A 21,939-nucleotide genomic window follows, 5' to 3' on the forward strand; every position below is an offset into this window, starting at 1 on the left:
TGAATCTCTACACCTTGCCATTGATCCCTCTTGTGCCTTCATCTAGACAAGAGACATTAACTTAACCACTCTCACATGCTCTGTACCTACATCACCTTCCCTGACAGTCGTAGCTTGGCTCATCTGAGGGTGAAATTATAAGAATGTGTTATTTTGCAAAGTGCTCTCTAGGGTTCCTAAATAAAATATGGCATTGAGGTCATTTCTTTTTAATTAATCCCTTCTTCTGAAATATAAGAACCTCTCCTGGTTTTAATGGCACTTCCACTCCCAACCCCAAATAGATGCTGACAAGCTGACACAGTAACATGGAAGAGGGAAAGAAGTTGGAAAGGACTACTATAAATAAACCTAATGCCTAACAATGAAAAATGTAAAATAAGAAAAATAATAAAGATAAAACATGAAGTAACAAGTTTTTAGTTTTTTGTTTATTCCAAATGATCATCCAGATGTCTGTGACATGTGATGACAAACACCATAATGGAAGGCCTTTGTCATCACATGCTTAAACTCATCATATATTATTGCATATGCTGAACAGGCAGTCAGACATGCTGTAACTGTGGGGGAGAAAACTGCATGAACACCATACGGCAGGGGTCTCAAACTCCAGTCCTGCAACTTTTCCATGTGTCCCTGTTGCAACACACCTAGTAGGTCATTAGCAAGACTATAGAACTTGACTGCATGCCGAGTTGGCAATTCAGCCATTTGATTCATGTTACAGCAGCTCATGAGTGAATGAACATGGTGCAATAAAAGTATTTTAGAAGTATATGTTTCAAAATACATGCATTTACTTAAATTTACTTGAGTGGGGTTAGGGGTTGCCATCTCAGCATGCAGTCAAGTTCTATACTCTTGCTAATGACCCACTAATTGTATTCAGGTGTGTTGCACCAGGGACACATGGAAAAGTTGCATGACACCGGCCCTTGAGGACTGGAGTTTGAGACCCCTGTCATATGGAATATGACAGGTGTGGTTGAACTGCATGAAGACTCTGAAGTTTCTCTTCTCTTCTGGCAGGACAGGAATGTGGCCTTGTCCTGTGAGCCACCGTAAGGATGTACTTGCAGGCTACGTTACACTGCAGGCGAAAGCGCATCAAATCCGATTTTTTTGACCCTATGCGACCCATATCCGATCATGGTATGACAGTGTGAACGGCACAAATCCGATACTTTCAAATCCGATCTGGGTCACTTTCGTATGTGGTACTGAATCCGATACATATCCGATGTTTCAGAAAGCGACTGCTGTGTGAACGGTCAAGTCGCATTAAATCCGTCTTTTACGTCACTGACACAAGACAGATGGCAATTATCAGCGCTGGCGAAGCGCCCGAGAAGACATTGCGAACGCTTCCTGGCCATCCCGTGTAGATGTCAGTGAAACTGTTGGGAAGACAATGTTGGAGAAACGTGAACATTTTATTTGTACTGTATAATCTGCAGATTCTGACAGAAATCTGCAGCTATCCTTTGAAGCACCGCTCCTCTCTTAAACAGCAATAAGGATCATTATTAGGTTATTTACATTATTATGTAAATAACAAAATAACTTAAAGCAAAAATTGGGAAACATAAAGTCCGAAGTCTTTATATTAACGGCCATCTGTCAAACAATACTGTTTGCTCTGGGTCTAAACAGAGCGCATTGTGTGTGAAGTCTTCTTTTGCGCATGCGGGCCGCTTTGAGCGTTCACACTAGAGCGCGTTTGCTGTCGCATTTTATTTGTAGTGTGAACACGCAGACAAAAAAAATCGGATTTGATCAAAAACTCGGAATTGAGCATTAACACCTGCAGTGTGAACATAGCCTTAGAGTAGAACTGGACTGTCACCGGCCTCAGGCTCTTCACCTTTTCAAAGACAAAGCAGCGATTTAGATAAAATATAAGATATTGTTTACCTATAAATGCACAAAGAGAATTTAGAAATTTAATTATTGTCAAGAGTGAACAAGCACCGATAGTGTAATCTACAGCTGTGGCCAAACGTTTAGAGAATGAGAAGTGTTGTTTGTTTATTTACAGAGTTTGCTGTTTCAGTGATAGTTGTATATCATATTATATCACTTCAAACAGAGGTGATCCAGTAATGCTGCACTAATGAATTACACTAACTATTCACTTTAGCTTATTAACTTAGCTAAAGAGTTGGGATGCTGTGTAAGACATAAATAAAGCTAAAATACAAAGGTTTGGACACCGTTTTGCATGTTTCCTTACTGTAGGGGTCTCTGCAAGCATACAGAGGGGGTACTCTGAGAGGGTCCAAGATGACAACTTTGGAATTCTACCAGAAACAGTCGATCATATTTGTTTGTCAAAGCTGAATTCAGGGCAAACTACGCTAAATTAGCATTTTTAGCTAACAGCTACAATAAGCATAAAAGTTACTATATGGCTATCATTTGTTAACATGACGCTTGTTCTTATACGTGTAATACATTTATTACCAACCTGAGAGTTTATCCGCTGGTCATTCGACATGACGAATGACTTCTGAAGTCTTAATTCAGCTCAAGACGCTGTGGATTCCTGTCAGTAACACTTTCGGTCCGCTAGTAAAACGTAGTTCTATTAATCTGCACTCGATTACTCTTGAACCGGAACCGGATGCAAGTCCCAAAAACCTGAATTTTGGAACTGAAATTAAATTGTAGAACTGAAACTGAATGGTGAGAAGTGAATCTGAAATTATTCGAGAGCTAAATTTTTAAAGGATAAAATGCGGTTTCAAAGCAAATAAATTCATTTTCAAAATATAAAATTAAATTTCAATTTAGTGATGATCATTTTCAAACCAATAAATTGAATTTCAACTTAGGATAATTCATATTCAGTTTTTAAAAGCATTTATTCAAGTTACAATTCAAATTCAATCTGAGCAATTCAAATTCAGATTTAACTTATTCAAATTCAGTTTCTGATGGCACAGATTTCTGCCCATAAGCCTCTCTCAGTGGGTCAACAGAACATCTGACACAGGACAGCTGTGATGATGAAAGAAAGGAAAGACGTTTCTTCAAACCTCTGGACCCAGAAACCCAGCTTAGTCCTCATGGTCAGCCTCACTAGTTTCTCCCCAGGGTGAATGTAGCTGTTGATAGAATATAGACTCTATTATTAAATGAAAAGAACAAATTAGACTACACTACTGAAACCTTCTGCTGCTGTTTTTAAAGTTTCCATGTTACCTGACTGTAGACGGTTCTGAAGATTTAAACAGTTTTAAATCCATTACACTCACAGTCTTAAATGCTAAAATCTCGAAGGACAGCATTACATTTTTGATATTAAGAGTAACTCTGGGCCTCTGTGGAGTGTGTAGCTGATCTTATTGCTGTCTAAAATGTATAACAAAACCTAAGGAGTGCTGAATGATTACATAATACAGACTAGAGTAACAGGTGTATAGCATCGCTAACTAGCTAGCAACAAGCCCCCAACACATTGCGTATGCTAGCGGCTAATCTAGCAAACGAATTAACAACAGAGTGATTTTAGATGTTGTAGAACTATAAGATGTTAAGCTGTGTGTCTTTTTCATAACAGTGACATGGTTGTATTTACCTTAATTTAACAAGTCGTCAGTCGCGGTAAACCCATCAGCAAAAAAACTGGAGCAGCCGGGCTACGTAAAAAGTGTAGGGGGGCGTGTTTGCGGTCATGTCCAGCGGGTGTGTGGGCGGGAGCGTGACGCAGTTGCTCCACCTCAAGTCACTACTGTGCAGACTCTGGCTCCAAAAATGCAAGATGGCAGCCTCCACAAGCGGAATATTCCGGCTTCATTTTTGCACAATGGGAGGAGGCGGTGTCGCGTCGTCCATCTTTTATACAGTCATTGGTGACAAGCCACAGGGTCGGGTGGGGGGTGAGGAGTAATCCGAAGCAAACACAGCAGCCATCCTGCCCAGCGCTACCATTCCAGCGCGGGCTCAGACCCGCCGTGTTCCCAGGAGGGAACTAGTGGCGGAGCGGGAGGCGGCTTACTGGGCTTAAGCCCGGGTTGTTTTTTCAGAAGCCCGGGTCTTTTGGAGTGTAATTGTTTCATAGTTAGATGCCTGGCTGACAACTGTATAAAACAAAAACTACACACAATATTCGAAACACATAGCGCACACTGTGGGAATTTACGACTGTGCATAAATCCTCCTAATATTGGTATGATCTGAGCTCAGACAATGAGCGACTGAGCGAGGTGGCGGGGGGAGCTGCTGCCTGCGATGCGAGTGCGCTGATGGAGAAACGCAGCCAGTCAGACAGAGGAGAACTAAAGTTCAACCAGGTACCAAAGCAAATCATTCGTACTGTACAAATAATGTAAATATGACGGTGTATCACGAAAGATTGATATCAAACTGATCGCTTGACCCATATTACGTTACTTGCTCTTCAAGTGAATCAACAAATGGCGAAATGAAAAGCCGATCAACAACAATGCTGTTTCTTTAGAGAGTCTTAGCTTACATGTGTGTTTATTTCATTTTTTCAGTTGTTACCCTCCACGGCTAAATAAATCGGTTTCAGTAATCTACTGATATACAAGAATGGACATAAGGGGCTTCTTTCAAAGAAAAAACTCTGGTAGATGTTATTTTATACAGGGAGTGCAGAATTATTAGGCAAGTTGTATTTTTGAGGAATAATTTTATTATTGAACAACAACCATGTTCTCAATGAACCCAAAAAACTCATTAATATCAAAGCTGAATGTTTTTGGAAGTAGTTTTTAGTTTGTTTTTAGTTTTAGCTATTTTAGGGGGATATCTGTGTGTGCAGGTGACTATTACTGTGCATAATTATTAGGCAACTTAACAAAAAACAAATATATACCCATTTCAATTATTTATTTTTACCAGTGAAACCAATATAACATCTCCACATTCACAAATATACATTTCTGACATTCAAAAACAAAACAAAAACAAATCAGCGACCAATATAGCCACCTTTCTTTGCAAGGACACTCAAAAGCCTGCCATCCATGGATTCTGTCAGTGTTTTGATCTGTTCACCATCAACATTGCGTGCAGCAGCAACCACAGCCTCCCAGACACTGTTCAGAGAGGTGTACTGTTTTCCCTCCTTGTAAATCTCACATTTGATGATGGACCACAGGTTCTCAATGGGGTTCAGATCAGGTGAACAAGGTGGCCATGTCATTAGTTTTACTTCTTTTATACCCTTTCTTGCCAGCCACGCTGTGGAGTACTTGGACGCGTGTGATGGAGCATTGTCCTGCATGAAAATCATGTTTTTCTTGAAGGATGCAGACTTCTTCCTGTACCACTGCTTGAAGAAGGTGTCTTCCAGAAACTGGCAGTAGGACTGGGAGTTGAGCTTGACTCCATCCTCAACCCGAAAAGGCCCCACAAGCTCATCTTTGATGATACCAGCCCAAACCAGTACTCCACCTCCACCTTGCTGGCGTCTGAGTCAGACTGGAGCTCTCTGCCCTTTACCAATCCAGCCACGGGCCCATCCATCTGGCCCATCAAGACTCACTCTCATTTCATCAGTCCATAAAACCTTAGAAAAATCAGTCTTGAGATATTTCTTGGCCCAGTCTTGACGTTTCAGCTTGTGTGTCTTGTTCAGTGGTGGTCGTCTTTCAGCCTTTCTTACCTTGGCCATGTCTCTGAGTATTGCACACCTTGTGCTTTTGGGCCCTCCAGTGATGTTGCAGCTCTGAAATATGGCCAAACTGGTGGCAAGTGGCATCTTGGCAGCTGCACGCTTGACTTTTCTCAGTTCATGGGCAGTTATTTTGCGCCTTGGTTTTTCCACACGCTTCTTGCGACCCTGTTGACTATTTTGAATGAAACGCTTGATTGTTCGATGATCACGCTTCAGAAGCTTTGCAATTTTGAGACTGCTGCATCCCTCTGGAAGATATCTCACTATTTTTGACTTTTCTGAGCCTGTCAAGTCCTTCTTTTGACCCATTTTGCCAAAGGAAAGGACGTTGCCTAATAATTATGCACACCTGATATAGGGTGTTGATGTCATTAGACCACACCCCTTCTCATTACAGAGATGCACATCACCTAATATGCTTAATTGGTAGTAGGCTTTTGAGCCTATACAGCTTGGAGTAAGACAACATACATGAAGAGGATGATGTGGACAAAATACTCATTTGCCTAATAATTCTGCACTCCCTGTATATTATGCTTTGTATGTTGTATAGTATATTTCTGTGCAAAACAAGAGGAACTTCAATACACAGCAGTATATTCACAGTTTAAACCAGATATTTACATACACTTTGTGGAAAACACAAGAAGATTTTTTTACTGTACAGCATCAATTTAGAGTAAACTTGTTTTGTTTTCGATAAATAAATATTGAAATATCTTTTGAATTAGTTAAATGTCAGAATAAAGAGAGACAGAGCTGTCTATTTTTTATCACTTTCATCATATTTAGGAGTACATATACACTAAGTTTATTGTTAATTAATAAGAAAACTGCAGACGATTCCATTCTGAGCTGAAGAAGCTTCTGATAGGTTAGTAGAGTCCATGTGAGTAAATTGGTGGCACACCTGTGGATGCATATAAGGCAAAACACAGAGCCTGTTTCTTTGACATGGGAAAATCAAGAGATGTCAACCAAAACACCAGGAAAAGGATTGTGGAGCTCCATAAGTGTGGCTCAATTTTGAATACAATTTGGTGCCATTTACAATTAAGAAATACAGATAGTTTCTCTCTTTACTCTTAAAGTTAAAAAATGTGTTTTTTTATATTTATCAATCTAAAAAAAATTTAGTCTGATTTGATGTTACAATTAAAAAGTGTATCTGTTTTTATCTGAAGAGTATGTAAATATCTGGTTTCAACTGTATATTTGATGATGTTGGTGTTTGGCTTGATTATCAGCACAAAGAGGGAGAAAGAGGAACAGAGAGGGAGATGGAGGAATAGAGAGGGAGAGAGAGGAACAGAGAAGGAGATTGAGGAATAGAGAGGGAGATGGAGGAACAGCAAGAGAGAGAGAGGAACAGAGAGGGAGAGAGAGGGAGAGAGATGGAGAATGAGGACAGAACAGAGATGGAACAAGAGCAGGTGAGACACACATGGTAGTCAAATGGTTGTTTACCAAAAGTATCACTGTATCATAGGTACTCATGTATCTCATACCTAGTGTTTCTTTTTAGGTTTGTTATTTTTCAAATTCTATATTTATTAAGTTATGCAGGCTTGTTTGCACAACAAGGCTAAATAATTATATTAACTTTTCTCAATCTTTGGTAGAATTAAAAAATAAGTGTAGTGCAGGTCTATGATGATTTTTAGTGCTACTATCATCTAGTTCTGATTCTGGTTCTGTCTTGGTTAAATCCTAAGTAGTCCTGATTTTAAACTGTTGTAGTCCGGTTTTAATTCCAGATCAGTTCTGGGTCTGGTTGAATTGGGGTTTAGTCCTCGTGTCTTGATACAGCCCCAACTTTGTTCTGCCACAGCAAGGCAGAACAAAGTTGGAGGATCGTGGCTCAAGAGTTGGGAGTTCGCCTTGTAATCGGAAGGTTGCCGGTTCGAGGCCCGGCTTGGACAGTCTCGGTTGTTGTGTCCTTGGGCAAGACACTTCACCTACCGCCTACTGGTGTTGGCCAGAAGGCGGTATGGCAGCCTCGCTTCTGTCAGCCTGCCCCAGGGCAGCTGTGGCTACAACTGTAGCTTGCCTACACCAGTGTGTGAATGGGTGGATGACTGGGTGTGTAAAGCGCTTTGGGGTCCCTAGGGGGGACTAGTAAAAAGTGCTATTCAAATACAGGCCATTTAATTAAAAAACTAGTTTAAGGTGTCCTGCATATGTGATATATATTTTCCCCTATATGAAGTCATTCTTTTTTTAACAAAACTCAACACAGAGGCTATTAATCTTTCAGTCATTTCTACCCCCCCTCCCCCAATCCCACATGCATACTACCCATTAGGGCTAAGCCCCGGGTGTATCAAATGTCTGCCTCCGCCTCTGGAGGGAACAAGCATCGAAGAACTTTGGAAAGGGAGGGGGGATGAGTGTGTGCATATCAGTGTATTTGTATGTGTGTGCGTGTCCAGAATTCAGCTGAGACAGTGTCCAGAATTCAGCTGAGACAGTGTCCTTCGCCCTCCTAGGCTAAGTAAACAGTCTTCCAGCCAATCCAGGTGGCCTTGCATGGAATGGGAAGGAACAGATTAAACACAGTCGTTATCAGGGTGTTTTTGTTCGGCTCCAGCCTTGTGACTGCAGCTGGCGCCGAAAGGGTATCCGCATGAAGTGATGGTGCTTTTTACTTTAGTGCGAACAGCTCTAAACAGAGATGTACATTGCCAATATAGAAAAAAGGTCACTTTATTAAGACTTTTAAATAATGTACAGAAATTGAGAGGAAAGCAGAGAGACTCAAAAAAAGGCACCGGTAATGATTAGTGATGTTCAGCTCATTGTCAGAGTAGCTGATATTAGATGTTATTAATTGTAGAGCTCTGTTGTGGTTGTTCTGTGTAATATAAAACTGCTTAATGTTACTCTAATCAGATGTAGTGACATAATTATATAAATTACATATGTGCACTTTTAAGGCAGTATTGATTATTTTCAGTTGCTTAGTTTTGCATAGAAAGAGTGACACTGAGTAACTAATAGTTAATCACATGTTAGAATGGTATATACAGGTGCTTCCAGATGCCTATAGCAACTGCTGCTTATTGCATTTGTGTATAATACGTAATAAACATTAAGACTAAACAGTGTCTTTATTTTATCAGACGTCTTTATTTGCGCTGGAAGACAATAAAATACAGATGCATCTGGAGATTATCCTATGAAGTCCTATTCTGACGGCTGATTTCCCTCCCCCAGGCTTGTACCTGTGGCTTCCTGTCCTGGGGGTTGGCTGTTCTCCTGCCCTGCAGCCCATCTTTTTGTTCATATTCCAAGACTATTTTTCTATATGCATTCTTACCCCCTAGCAACCGCCATTTCATAATGTTGCAAGCAATCACAAACTCTACAGTCTGTCTAACTCCAATGTATACCAAGCAATCTATTATTCTCAACAGAGCTAAACTCAACATAAACTGAACCCGCATTAAAGTTAGCTCGGTGCTTACCTTTAGATGAGCCCACAAACCGAGAGAAACTCCGTGATGAAGCTGGAAGTCTTTCCAAACAGGAAACAGATCAGGGAGCAGAGACCCACGTGGTTCTCGCTGATTACAGCTACGATCCAGGAGACAAGGGTGTGCAGATCGATGCAGACATCGATCCAAACGTTGGTAGTGGTATATGTTCCTGTAAGTTCACTACTTTACTCCCGTTTCATGAAAAAGCGGCTCTCTCTGCTCGACTCTCCTCTCCTCTCCTGCACAGACACTTTGCTCTGCTTCCTTTTCCGGCTCTGCTGTGATTTGTTGCTGTGCGGTCACGTGACCGAGCTTCACAAGGTAACCACGTGGGGTGTTATTTCAAAAGTAGCGCCTATCTCCTTTTCCTAAACTCTTTTCCTTGGCCTCGATGAAAACGTCATCGTGGGAAGGAGATTTGATAAGGACTCAGGGAAAGAGAGGAGCGATGTGACACCGGATGTCCGCCTGTTGAAACTACATTGTGCAGAAGATGGACTACAAAACAAACATCTTACTTCGTCACAATGTGTTCTAACCCTGTTGTTTTATGGAGGTCATATAAACGAGAACAGCCTGTTAAAAATATCCTTTCATTACAAAGTTTGAATTTTAAAGAAGAAGGAACCTTTAGGGTCAGATTTACTAACATCTGCAGCAGCTCAAAGACGTCTTTTGATGTTAAAAAGCTGCTGGATTTACTGAAGAGACTCAGTGTCAGTTTGTGACTGAAGTTATGACATATGTGTTTGTAAGAGTTTCACTTTCAGGAGAAGAAGATTTAAATGAGTGACACAAATGTAAATTACAAAGTCTGTGGCGCACAATTTACTACAAATTGCAAAACATCTACCACAGAATCCTGTCTTGTTCCTGCTGTGGTTGTGATAGTGAGGACAGTTTATTGTTTTAGGGGGAGATGTTATCAAAACAAGTCTCTGATCCGCTCAAAGTTGTTATTTCAGTTCCAAAAGTTTGGCTCTGTCCTAAAACTCTCCAGTCAGATCTTATACTGATTGTTTTGAGGTGAGCCCCACTTATTTTTCCTTAATAATACAGTTTATGTGAAACCAAGCAGAAATGAATTACGGTTCTTTTTTTTTTTATAGTGCACACAGCTAACTCTTTCTGCTGAATATGTAAAAAATAAAAGTGTTACTGTGTTACATGCCTGAATGTTGCTCATGGTCTGATGGGAAATAATGTTTTCTGTTCTTTAGCACATCGAACAGTCAACTGTTCACAGAGTTTAGGTTTAAAGGATGAAACAGTTTGTACTGATGCATCTCTCCTCTCCTATCTGAAGAGTATGTAAATATCTGGTTTCAGCTGTATATTTGATGATGTTGGTGTTTGGCTTGATTGTCAGCACAAAGAGGGAGAGAGGAATAGAGAGGGAGAGAGAGGAACAGAGAGAGAGAGAGAGGGAGAGAGTGGAGGGAGATGGAGAATGAGGACAGAACAGAGATGGAACAAGAGCAGGTGAGACACACATGGTAGTCAAATGGTTGTTTACCAAAAGTATCACTGTATCATAGGTACTCATGTATCTCATACCTAGTGTTTCTTTTTAGGTTTGTTATTTTTCAAATTCTACATTTATTAAGTTATGCAGGCTTATTTGCACAACAAGGCTAAATAATTATATAAACTTTTCTCAATCTAAATAGTGTACTTTGGTAGAATTAAAAAAAAAGTGTAGTGCAGGTCTATGATGATTTTTAGTGCTACTATCATCTAGTTCTGATTCTGGTTCTGTCTTGGTTAAATCCTAAGTAGTCCTGATTTTAAACTGTTGTAGTCCAGTTTTAATTCCAGATCAGTTCTGGGTCTGGTTGAATTGGGGTTTAGTCCTCGTGTCTTGATACAGCCCCGACTTTGCCCCGAGCAGCACCAATTAGTGGCTGAACGACACGACCCGAGCTGTCTGACATGAGTGCCGTTGAGCTGAGCACACGTGGAAAAAGGACAAATTACAAGTGTCATTCCCGATACTAAAGGAATGTTAGCGTCAATATCAAAAACCTGTAAAAGATGCCAAAAGAAAACACTTATCTGACATTATTCTTTCAAACTGTCACAACTCGCATGTTTTATTTAAAACTATTAACTCTGTTCTTAGTGCACCACATACTGACTGTATCGAGCCCTTCTCTGCAACCTGTGAAAGTTTTTTACACTTTTTTAATTGAGAAGGTCTCTCCTTGTGCTCAGACCATCAGTCTCTGCTTCCTGCTCTGCTGTCTTTGAGGGGTTTGAGCCGTTGACTTTGTCCTCTTTAAAGGAGACTGTTGATCGTTTTAAGCCTTCAGGGTCTCCAAATGATGCTGTCCCTCCTCGACTCTTATAAGAGGTGTTGCCTACAGTTGGACCTTTGGTTCTCCAGCTGGTAAACCATAGTTTGATGTCAGGTGTAGTCCCTAAAGATTGTAAACATGCTGTAGTCAAACTCCTGATTAAAAACCTGTTCTTGATCCTACGAATCTTGCAAATTACAGGCCTATCTTCTAACTACCTTTTCTTTCCAAAATTCTTGAAAAGAGAGTTCACAGTCAATGAATGACCTTCCTGGAAAAGCAAAATGTTTTACAGGTTTTCCAATCTATTTTTAAACCCTTTCATAGCACTGAATCAGCCCTTTTAAAAGTTTTTAATGACATATTGCAGTAATGACACCTGGTTACGCCAATCGGAGGTCACTAAAATCAATATAGAATCAGTGTGTAACTTTGCCAAAACAATGTTGGACTCTGTAGTTTTCTCTGGTCACCTCCCCAGTCAGACCAGGAGTGACATGTTTAGCCGCATGTTCTCCTTAAATTGCTGGCTGTCTGAGTGGTGTCCCAGAAACGATGTGGGCTTCATAGATAATTGGCAAACCTTCTGGAGGAAACCTGGTCTTCTTAGGAGAGACCCACTTTGGATGGAGCAGCTCTCATTTCTAGAAATATGGACAAATTTATTAAACCCCCCAAAATATGACTATCCAGAGTTGGGACCAGGAAGCAGAGTTGCAGTCTTACACGCCTCTCTGCAGCTTCTCTCCTCCTGCTACCCCCCCCCCCCCCCCCCCCAAAAAAAAAAACCCATCTCCATAGAGACTGTGTCAGCTCCCAAACAGACAAAAAACAAACTAAAACCAGCAACAAACAACTTAAACATAAACAATCACAAAGAAAGAACAATACAGTATTCACATCTGAACCAAAGAGTAAAACAGTGAAATGTGGATTATTAAATATTAGGTCTCTCTCCTCCAAGTCTCTGTTAGTACATGACTTAATAATTGATCAACAAATTGATTTACTCTGCCTTACAGAAACCTGGTTGCAGGAGGATGATTATGTTCGTTTAAATGAATCAACACCCCTGAGTCATTCTAACCAGAAATCTTGAAGCACAGGCCGAGGGGGCGGTGTGGCAGCAATTTTTCACACCAGCCTATTAATTAATGAAAAACCAAGACAGACTTTTAATTCATTTGAAAGCCTGATGCTTAACCTTGTCCACCCCAGCTGTAAAACTCAGAAACCAGTCTTAATTGTTATCATCTATTGTCCACCTGGGCCCTACACAGAGTTTCTGTCTGATTTCTCAGACTTTATATCTAATTTAGTGCTCAGCTCAGATAAAATAATTATCGTGGGTGATTTTAACATCCATGTAGATGCTACAAATGACAGCCTCAACATGGCATTTAATCTCTTATTAGACTCAATTGGCTTCTCTCAAAATGTAAAAGAACCCACCCACCACTTTAATCACACTCTAGATCTTGTTTTAACATATGGCATAGAAACTGAACATTTAACAGTGTTTCCTGAAAACCCTCTCCTGTCTGATCATTTCCTGATAACATTTACATTTACAATAATTGATTACACAGCAGTGGAGAGTAGATTTTATCACAGTAGATGTCTTTCTGAAAGTTTAAGAATATAATCCACCCACTGTTATCATCTTCAATGCCCTGTACCAACATAGAGCAGAGCAGCTATCTGAATACTACTCCAACAGAGGTCGATTATCTTGTTAATAATTTTACCTCCTCACTACGTACGACTCTGGATACTGTAGCTCCGGTGAAAACTAAGGTCTCTAATCAGAAGTACCTGACTCCGTGGTATAATTCTCAAACACGTAGCCTAAAGCAGATGACTCGTAATATGGAGAGGAAATGGCGTGTCACAAATTTAGAGGATCATCATTTAGCCTGGAGAAATAGTTTGTTGCTTTATAAGAAAGCCCTCCGCAAAGCCAGAACATCTTACTATTCGTCACTGATTGAAGAAAATAAAAACAACCCCAGGTTTCTCTTCAGCACTGTAGCCAGGCTGACAAAGAGTCAGAGCTCTGTTGAGCCAACCATCCCTTTAACGTTAACTAGTAATGACTTCATGAACTTCTTCACAAATAAAATAACTCTTTTTCTCCAATTGATCTTTTTATCATTAGAGAAAAAATTACCAATAATCATCCCACAGATGTATTATTATCTACAGCTACTCTTAGTACCATTGATGTTAAGTTAGACTCTTTTTCTCCAATTGATCTTTCTGAGTTAACTTCAATAATTACTTCCTCCAAACCATCAACGTGTCTTTTAGACCCCATTCCTACAAAACTGCTCAAAGAAGTCCTGCCATTAATTAATTCTTCGATCTTAAATATGATCAACCTATCTCTAATAATCAGCTATGTACCACAGGCCTTCAAGCTGGCTGTAGTTAAACCTTTACTTAAAGAGCATCTCTAGACCCAGCAATCTTAGCTAATTATAGGCCAATCTCCAACATTCCTTTCATATCAAAAATCCTTGAAAGAGTAGTTGTCAAACTGCTAACAGATCATCTCCAGAGGAATGGCTTATTTGAAGAGTTTCAGTCAGGTTTCAGAGCTCATCACAGCACAGAAACAGCTTTAGTGAAGGTTACAAATGATCTTCTTATGGCCTCTGACAGTGGACTCACCTCTGTGCTTGTCCTGCTAGACCTCAGTGCAGCGTTCGATACTGTTGACCATAATATCCTATTAGAGCGTTTAGAACATGCTGTAGGTATTACAGGTACTGTGCTGCAGTGGTTTGTATCATATCTATCTAATAGACTCCAATTTGTACATGTAAATGGAGAGTCCTCTTCACACACTGAGGTTAATTATGGTGTTCCACAGGGTTCAGTGCTAGGACCAATTCTGTTTACATTATACATGCTTCCCTTAGGCAGTATCATTAGAAGACATAGCATACCAAATTTCCCCTTGTGGGACAATTAAAGGATTATTCTATTCTATTCTATACATTTTCACTGCTATGCAGATGACACCCAGCTCTATCTGTCCATGAAGCCAGATAACACACACCAATTAGTTAAACTGCAGGAATGTCTTAAAGACATAAAGACCTGGATGGCCGCTAACTTTCTGCTTCTTAATTCAGATAAAACTGAGGTTATTGTACTCGGCCCTGAAAATCTTAGAAATATGGTATCTAACCAGATTCTTACTCTGGATGGCATTACCTTGGCCTCCAGTAACACTGTGATGAACCTTGGAGTCATTTTTGACCAGGACATGTCCTTCAACGCACATATTAAACAAATATGTAAGACTGCGTTCTTCCATTTGCGCAACATCTCTAAAATTAGAAATATCCTGTCTCAGAGTGATGCTGAAAAACTAGTTCATGCATTTATTACTTCCAGGCTGGACTACTGCAATTCATTATTATCAGTATGTCCAAAAAAACTCCCTGAAAAGCCTTCAGCTAATCCAAAATGCTGCAGCAAGAGTACTGACAGGGACTAGAAAGAGAGAGCATACTTCTCCCGTTTTGGCTTCCTTCATTAGCTTCCTGTTAAATCCAGAATTGAATTCAAAATCCTGCTCCTCATATACAAGGTCTTAAATAATCAGGCCCCATCTTATCTTAATGACCTTGTAGTACCATATCACCCTATTAGAGCACTTCGCTCTCGCTCTGCAGAACTACTTGTTGTTCCTAGAGTATTTAAAAGTAGAATGGGAGGCAGAGCCTTCAGTTTTCAGGCCCCTCTTCTGTGGAACCAGCTTCCAGTTTGGATTTGGGAGACAGACACTATCTCTACTTTTAAGATTAGGCTTAAAACTTTCCTTTTTGCTAAAGCATATAGTTAGGGCTGGACCAGGTGACCCTGAATCCTCCCTTAGTTATGCTTCAATAGACGTAGGCTGCCGGGGATTCCCATGATGCATTGAGTTTTTCCTTTCCAGTCACCTTTCTCACTCACTATGTGTTAATAGACCTCTCTGCATTGAATCATATCTGTTATTAATCTCTGTCTCTCTTACACAGCATGTCTTTTATCCTGTCTTCCATCTCTCACCCCAACCGGTCGCAGCAGATGGCCGTCCCTCCCTGAGCCTGGTTCTGCCGGAGGTTTCTTCCTGTCGAAAAGGAGTTTTTCCTTCCCACTGTTGCCAAAGTTCTTGCTCATAGGGGGTCATATGATTGTTGGGTTTTTCTCTGTATCTATGAAGCGCCCACCTCTCTCAGGTCAGCTGATCAGCTGTTCCTGAATGTACCCAGGACTGAGCATAAACTTAGAGGAGATCGTGCTTTTTCTGTAGCAGCTCCATTTATTCATTCAGTCATTTATTCTATGTATTTTGCCAGAAACGCAAGGAGCTCACAAAACTATTACAATGACCACCAAACAGCTAAAACAATAAATGAGAGCAGGTGAACAGATTCCACACAAAGACGTGAACACAAAGCGCGGATTCGATGAATCAGTGACATGTCGTCTTTCTCACCCGATGACATGAACATGGACACGCCTTCGGGGCAGAAAGTGTTACGAATTCAAATATTGGGGATGGATACAAGAGGAAAAACCACAATAACAACACTGGTCCGGCCGGGTTGAGTCAAACGATGATTTTAATGATCACACGCGTGGGAGATGGACACCGTACGCAGACAGCATCAGATCTCAAAATGGTGGAGCATTGATCAAACTCTTATAGCCTCTAGTGGCCCCCACCTAATCATAAAAGCCTAAACATTCACATTCTTTCTCTCACACGGTGCCTAAGCTACGACCTTGGCTCCCTGTTTATCTGCTCCTGCTGAGATGGGGCAGAAAACTCCAGTGTGTTCTGTTCTCTTCTAATCAGACAAATAAGGCGATGACTTTTCTGCAAACAGTATTTCTTATAACTCAGCAGTATAATGCATCATAAAACAATATCATTCATTCACAATAAACCAGCAGTCTAATGTAATGCAAATCAGCTTAACAAATGCAATAGTTATCAACTTCTTCTAATTCAGGAGAATAATGCAAACTAAAACTACATAATAATTCACCATCCTTAATTAAGGGTCTAACATGGCATAAAATAATATTATAATCTGACAAAAGTCAACATCTCACTGATTCTGAGCTGCAGCTTTTGTTCCTCTCCGACCAAAAGAAAGCTTCATTTTTGCTGCTTAATACATTTTTTTTTTTTAATTATGCCAAATTGAAAAACGCTTAGCTTGCTGTTGTTCTGTGTTTTATCCTCAGTTACTTTGAAACAGTTACTGAGTCAAAATTGAATTTAATCAAATCAATTATAGAAATCAGCGATGATACCCAGCCCTAGTGAGTAGCCTAAGCCAACAGAAGTGGATGTAGCTGTGGATAATGAGAAAAGATGAAAAGGTTGATAACACATTATATGCAGTAAATGCACTGCCCAAGTGTCCCCTCTCCCCACTGCCTGTCAATAAAGAACTTTGTGTTGACAAGATTGTTAGGTAATCATTTACAAATCTATAATATCTGCATGGACAGCGTTAACTGATGAGGTTGAAAAATTCAATACTCAAAAGTTTACTCTTCGGCCACCACGCTTCTGCCGTCTGCCTTTTGTTTTTATTAGCCACAGTAAAGGCTGCGCTATGAATTCTGGGATATGTTGCGCCACGAATGATACACCTGACTCATCCTTCAAGTCCGGGGAAATGAAGTGCGCATTTCCGGCCGCATTTGGAATTGGGACAGCCTTCATCACGTCGCTGTGGTGTAATCAGCCTCCAAATGGGGTCTCAAAATTGTACCAAAGAACTCTGTACCTCCCTCCATCCAACCACACACTTCTTCGGGTTTGCCATCAGCCCTGCCTGCCTCAGGGAATCCAGGACTGTGACCAACCACTGCACATGCTCCACCGAGGTATCACTATGAATGATGACATCATCCAGGTAGGAAACAGCATATGCAGTGTGAGGACGCAGCTATCGCTACAGGAAGTGCTGAAAAATGGCCGGGGCTTCAAACAAGCCAAACGGAAGTGTGACGAATTGGTACGAACCATACAGAGTGGAGAAGGCCGTTTTTGTCTTTGGACTCTGCAGACAAGGGAATCTGCCAATCAGCTGTGTTTCAAAGTGGTGCTCCATGAGAGTCGTGCACACGGGCAGGGGGGAGAACACATCTGCAAAGTGCTGTTGCAATGCAGGAACATCTGCTTTATTGGAATGTGTGAGATGTTAATCACAATGCATCTTAAACACACTCTGTAAAACCGTCATGCCCGCAGCACGTTTTTGAGAAAAATCAAATATTTTTGTCCTTGAAGATCATTTCAGAGTTTTTAATGAGCTGAAGGAACCCTGTTCTGTGTGAGTGGAGAACAGCCAAGTCTCCTCCTCTGATAAACCTCCACATGTACCACTGAAAACAGTTAAATTAGTTTGAATCGGAAATCATGGCTCAAACTACTTGTTCTGAGACCATTTCTTCATTTTCACACTAAACTGTTTAATAAGACAAACTTTACACAGAGTTCATCAAATATAAGTAACGCTTTAACATTATCAGGATTTCATAATACAAACTTCAAATCAACAGGAAAACAGCTGCAGAACATGTGGATCAAAATGAATTCATTAAAAAACAACATGTGGACTTCAAGGATACAGTAAATACACTAAAGTGAAAGGAGGAGCCAAAATTTGAAGGAATTTGAATTAAGTAAAAGTAGTCACCTGTGATCTTTAAATTGGTCCTGATGTGTGCTGCTGTTTTTAACTTTCAACATTTCCTTGTTGCCACTGTGAATACGAATGTGGTCTTTGCCTAATTGACAGACTACGTGCTCTGCTCAGTAAGATGGCGCCGGTGTACTTGGCTTGCCGTCCGTCTCGCCGCTTTTTACCCTCCCTTTTTCCCTTACCTTCCCTTATGGACCTTGGCACTGTGTTTTTTATCTTTATTTTTCTAGTCTTATGTTTATCTAGTGGTTGTGGACTGATTACATATGACAGGCAAACACTTTTAAATCTTCGTTCTTTTCATTCGTTTCGGGCCGACCCCTGCTGGAGTGTGGGCAGCGCTAACTTACCACAACTGGATTCGTCCTGCGGCTTCTCCTACCTACCGCTTCCTAGTCTCCACAAGAAACGCTACAGGAAGCGGGGAAGACGGAGCGGCCGTCGCGGCCGTCTCAGGGCCTTTCTCAGAGCCAGAATTACGGACCATGTACATGTTAATCTGGACACGCCATCATTTTTTCCCTCCTCCCTGGATTGCCCGGACACTAAACTGCTTACTTGTCGCTGGATTTACCCGGCTGATCACCAAGCATCTGCCCGCTCTGCGACACGCTTTCCTACTCGGATTTGGATAACATCGCGCCGACGGGGAGTTTGTCGAAGCAATCTATGCACTCTGCCTCGTGCTTCTAGAGGTGACTTAGTACCCTGGCCACGGATGGCACTGCTTAATGTCAGGTCGCTGGTAAATAAGACCTTTGTTTTAAATGACTTATTCTCTACTAGTGGCCTTGATGTTTTATTCCTTACAGAAACCTGGATTCGCCCTGTTGAGCTCATTCCTTTCTCTGAACTTCTTCCTTTGGACTGTGCCTTTTTTAGTTCACCGAGGCTTTCTGGTAGGGGAGGTGGTTTAGCCTCGGTTTTTAAAAACGTATATAATGTTCGGCAACTTTCCTCACCTAACTTTGCTAGTTTTGAAGTCCAGTTATTGGAGATGACTGCTTCCACGACCACTTTGTGTGTGTTGGTCTATCGACCGCCCAAATATAACAAGTGTTTTATCTCGGACTTTGCCGACTTCTTGGGTTCCGTTCTTTTTAAATATGATTCTGTTCTTATTCTTGGTGATTTTAACATACACATCTGTTGTAAGGATGACCTGCTTGCTAAAGACTTTCTTGCTTTAATGGACTCTTTTAACCTCCTTCAAAGGGTAAATGAACCAACCCACGTTAAAGGCCATATTTTGGACTTGGTCTTTACGTATGGCCTGGATATTTGTATTAAGGATATAAATGACGCTGGGATTTCAGATCATTTTCTAATTTCCTTTGATATTGGCTCATCTGCCGCTGGACTGCAGCCTGGAGCTCTTTCTCGTCCGCTACGGATACTCAGCTCTGAAGCTGTGTCAAAGTTTGCTGTGTCTTTTTTAGATTTGGCGCCTATAATTCCTGACTGCTGCTCAGTTCGCTCATCTGATGGTTATGCTGATACTTTGCTATCATTATTCTCATCTACCTCTGATTTGGCTGTACCTGATGACTGTTCTCTCTGTTCGGTTGATGGTTGTGCTAATATCCTGTTATCTGTTTGTTCTTTTATTCTTGATTCTGTTGCTCCCATCAAAATGAAGCGCCCTAGAACCTACTCTCATTGCTGGCTAAATGATACTACACGTGCCTTACGACGTGTCTGTCGCCGTGATGAGAGGAGGTGGAAAAAAGATAAACTTCAGGTTTCTTATGATATGTTACGGACCAGCCGCTCACAGTTTCAAACTGCTGCTAGAATGGCTAAGGCATCTTTTCTTTCCAAAGTCATTGTGGCTAATGGTCACAACCCCCGTATGCTATTTAAAATTTTTAATTCTGTTGTTAATCCCTGTCCTGATATGCCTTTACTGTATTCACAAGCTCTTTGTGAGCGTTTTCAAATTCTTTTTTTAGATAAGGTTTCATCCCTTAACCTTTCCTCTTCGTCTGCCTCTTGTCCTGTCTTTTCCTCTGAGTGTAATTCAACTTTTCATCAATTTGAGCCCGTGTCGCTTTCGACTCTGAAGCAGCTGGTTGATCAACTGAAAAACACCAATGCTGTGTTTGATATTCTCCCATCATGCATTGTTAAGGGCTGCTTTGATGTAATTGGACCGAGCATTTTATTCTTAATGAATTTTTCTCTACTCTCTGGATCTGTCCCACTGGCCTTTAAGCATGCTGTAGTCTAGCCTATTCTGAAAAAGAAGAATCTTGATTGTTATGATCTTTTGAACTATCGACCGATCTCTAAGCTTCCGTTTCTGTCCAAGATCCTGGAGCGACTAGTTCTCTCTCAGCTTCAGGCGTACTTAGACGCAAACAACATTGCAGAGAAATTTCAGTCTGCCTTTAAGCCACGGCACAGCACTGAAACGGCCTTGCTTAGAGTTCTCAATGACCTATTTGTAAGCACTGACTCTGGACGCTCTGTGGTCCTGGTCTTATTGGACCTTTCCTCTGCTTTTGATATGGTCGATCATAACATTCTTCTACTAAGACTTGAGCATACTGTGGGTATAAGAGGCACTGCCCTCAACTGGTTTAAATCTTATCTTGCTGACAGGTCTTTTTCGGTTAATTTGGGCAACTTCTCATCTTCCTCGGTACCTGTACGCTGTGGTGTGCCTCAAGAATCTGTATTAGGCCCTATTCTCTTTTCGCTATATCTGCTCCCTCTTGGGGCAATTTTTGAGAAGTATAATATTGCCTTTCATTGCTATGCTGATGATATACAGATTTATTTTGAGATTACTGACGATCTTGCTATGTCTTTTCACTATTTTCGTGAATGCATGCGTGAGGTTAAAGGTTGGTTCAAGAGTAATTCTCTTGTCCTGAACGAAAAGAAAACGGAGATTGTGGTGTTTGATAGTAAAATCCCCCGCGACCAACTGTGTGCTGCTCTGATGCCTTTTGCTAGCTCTCCTTCTGATTATGCCAGTAATTTGGGCATACTACTGGATAGCTCGCTTAAATTTGACAAGCAAGTGTCTGCTGTTGTGAGGTCTAGTTTTAATCAGCTGCGCCTCATTTCTAAGGCTAAGCGCTATATTCCGCACATTGACCTGGAAAAACTCATTCACGCATTCGTGACTTCCAGGTTGGACTACTGCAACTCTCTTTACATTGGCCTTTCCTCCACCCTTCTCGTTAGATTGCAGACTGTCCAGAATGCAGCGGCACGCCTTTTGACAGGTAGCAGGAAGTTTTCTTCCATCACTCCTGTTCTTGCTGGCTTGCACTGGCTTCCAATTAAATACTGTATTCAATTTAAAATATTACTTTTCACCTACAAAACCATTAATAACTTGGCACCGAGCTACCTCAATGAGCTTCTCAGGTTACACACTCCTGTCAGAGCACTTAGATCTGCTACCCAAATTCTTCTGGAGCAACCTCGTTCTCGGCTGAAGTCTCGTGGTGACCGTGCGTTTGCTGTAGCTGCCCCGGTCTTATGGAACAACCTTCCTGTTGCTATCCGGACGTCTGACTCTATGCCACTGTTTAAATCACGGCTGAAGACTTATTTGTTTAATCTTGCCTTTCCACCTAGTTAACACTTGGTGTGCGTTGTACATTTTTATCCGTTATGCTTGTGAACTACTTTTATATCTTATGATTGTCAAGGTTTTTATAATTGATACGTGCCAGGTCCTTTCTCTTTTCCCTCCCATCTCCCTTTTCCTATTTTATTTTTGTCAAGCACCTTGGTATACCCTTGGTTTTTTAGTGTGCTTTATAAATAAA

General features: G+C 41.0%; 2 protein-coding genes across 2 annotated transcripts in view; one reads left to right on the forward strand and one right to left on the reverse strand.

Moving 5' to 3' along the window:
• The window catches only part of LOC146389755 (uncharacterized), a 49,535-nt gene extending 40,140 nt beyond the window's left edge, over positions 1–9,395 (reverse strand). Inside the window, exon 1 of the mRNA XM_084912579.1 lies at positions 9,118–9,395. The gene's annotated coding sequence lies outside the window, so the exon portion shown is untranslated. The remainder of the gene's footprint in view (positions 1–9,117) is intronic.
• The window catches only part of LOC146389750 (neural cell adhesion molecule 2-like), a 631,716-nt gene that overhangs the window by 95,662 nt on the left and 514,115 nt on the right, over positions 1–21,939 (forward strand). The gene's annotated exons all lie outside the window — the stretch shown is intronic.

The sequence above is a fragment of the Perissodus microlepis genome, chromosome 3 (genome assembly GCF_051167445.1).
Source record: "Perissodus microlepis isolate ML-2025 ecotype Zambia chromosome 3, ASM5116744v1, whole genome shotgun sequence".
Classification (NCBI taxonomy): domain Eukaryota; kingdom Metazoa; phylum Chordata; class Actinopteri; order Cichliformes; family Cichlidae; genus Perissodus; species Perissodus microlepis.